The following is a 2,721-nucleotide window of genomic DNA, read 5'->3' on the forward strand; positions in this document are numbered from 1 at the left end:
ATATATATATATATATATATATATATATATATAAATATATATATATATATATATATATATAGATGGACATATTGATGCATGGACGGATGCATGGATACACGGATGAAGAGTTTCGAGAATTAAATATTTCTAATCGGTTTACGAAAGTTTCGGATAAATTGGGACCAGATAATACCATGAACTACCAGCCACTTACTTTAATCGATCCATATTTGAGAGAGAGAGAGGGAGAGAGAGGAGAAAGAGAGAAACATACAGAGAGAATGGAACAGAGGCAGACAGACAAGTAGTATGGGACACAGTCTGACAAAATAAAAGTTGTCGACAGAACAAAAAAGAGCGCGAGGGAATCAGTTTCTGTTCAAAATTATTAGGCTGATGTAGTAATGGATGTAGATGGTCATGGCGTTTCGGAAATTATCGTTTTTCAGGACTGTGTGAATATTTGAAGCAAATTAGGAATGACAAGCCAATGTAAAAAGAGGAATTGAATCGAAAATACTAACTTGAACCTTGTATGCATGCGTGTATTCATATATGTACGCATGTATATTGATAGGTAGGAACGTATATATGTACTTGATTGTACATGGAAGACTAAACCGACTGCAAAGTTGGTGTAAAGAAACCATCGAAACTTAATAGATCAACTCCATTTATAATCTCATACTCCTCGACTTTTGTTTACTTTCGGCGTTGAAATACTCGGCCTCATGTGTATCAGCTTCGATACGCTTTAACTAAATACATAGTCCTACCCTTTCTCGCTCTCTATATACGTATATATATGTACCTATGTTCGTGTTTGTGCAGGGGCTTGAATGTGTATGTGTGTGTGCTTAGCAACGTCTATATGAAGGGTACAGTGAACGTACCTAAGGAGTGGAAAATGCAACGTTTCGGATAGTGACTTTCATCAGGGAAAATTTAAAGGAGAAAAATATGTGAAAGACAACAGTGTTTTTCATTCTCTATGTTAAGAAAACAGCTGCTATATGTATACACGCAGTTGCACAGAGACATATAAATACATTTGTAGTTGAGTGTGTGCGCGTGTGTGTACATATAGGTGTAGACGTATATGCATATGCACATGTATTTATTTATGGTTATTTATCAACGTGTAAGATATTAAAACTATGGAATATAAAAGCGATTAGCCTAAGCGTTTGCATAAATACTTTTGAGATACTTTTTCCACACCAACTGCGCAGGCACCCTTAATAATCAAACGAACAAAAAACAAAAAACAAAAAAAATGAAGTCTAAATGATGAAGCCCAACGTCGGTAAAATATCATACCAAGTAGTCATTGGGTTTTATGTTTTCTTTTATTGCCGATTGTTGAAAAAATCTGAGGTTTCTTATAGACGCCATTTTTACTGAGTTTGTTTTTTAAATATATTCTCTCTCCCTTCTCATCTTCGTTCTCTCTCTCTCTCTCTCTATCTCTCTCTCCCTCTCTCTGTATCTCTCTCTCTCTCTCTCTCTCTCATCTCTTTCCTTCTCTTTCCTCTTCTATCTCTCCTTATCTGTTTCTTCCCCTCTAGTAGACGATCCATTAAGCGTGAGATATCAGATTCTGCCTCTCGGAACATCATACGAATCTAGCCACAGTCATGAACCAGACAATCCCTCGTTACTCTTTCCATCGTAAATGTAACGAACCAGTAATTGGCCACTGGGAAAAACCTCCAAACAAACCACACTATTCTACATAAAGTGCCACTCTTCTATAAAAAAAATATAAATAAATAAAGTATTTTTAATCTAATAATATAATTATATTTTTATAATGTAATACATTATTTTCATTAAATATACGGTTCGCAAAATACTATGAAAAAATATAATAATAGTGTTGTACAACATAAACGACGATTAATCAGAGCAAATTCATTTTTCTAATGATGATTGTCTTTGCGCATGCTTAGAAGTCAAATTCTAAGTGATAAATTAATCTCACATTTTTTATACAATGTTTTGTATGATATTCACTTTGAGGCTGATATGCTTTTATTTTTCCCTGAAACTTCCATTAAGCATCCATCTTTTATTATTCATTGTTTTGTTGAATTTTTTTTTAATTACTTTTTTTTATTTTTCTAATGTAATTTGTTGAACATTTATCTAAATGTCTCCTTTTAAAAGTTAATATTTGGTCACGTGCGGCCGCAGACTTGTCATAGTGATGGTTTCATTTGTAGTCGTCGCTTTTATTTAGTTCGAGGCGAGTTGTTATAGAGAACATACATGATAAAAGATCTCCCTGCTGTGTTCAACCAATTTTTCTATCAGCATAGTTTAGGTAGCATCATGGTATTTCAAGGTATCCTTTTCCCCAAATAATAGGATACGATTTTGAGGCAGATATATATACATGGCCAGTGACTCTAACGAGTAGTGCGACGGCGTAGACTAGACAACGTCTGGATAGAAGATGTTAATGCGGAAATGTCTTAAGAAAACATAGTACTCGAGTACCAAGGATAAGCTAATGTGCTTTTATTAAAGCTGAAAAATAATCACAAAACTTTTACTCAGAGTTTCACGTTCCGACAAATGGGAACGTGAAACTCCGATTAACAGTTTGAATGTAATTTTACCGCTATTAATAAACGTACATATACATACATACATACATACATACATACACACACACACACAAACACACATATATATACATATATATATATATATATGTATATATATATATATATA

Source organism: Octopus bimaculoides, chromosome 15, assembly GCF_001194135.2.
Source record: "Octopus bimaculoides isolate UCB-OBI-ISO-001 chromosome 15, ASM119413v2, whole genome shotgun sequence".
Taxonomy (NCBI): domain Eukaryota; kingdom Metazoa; phylum Mollusca; class Cephalopoda; order Octopoda; family Octopodidae; genus Octopus; species Octopus bimaculoides.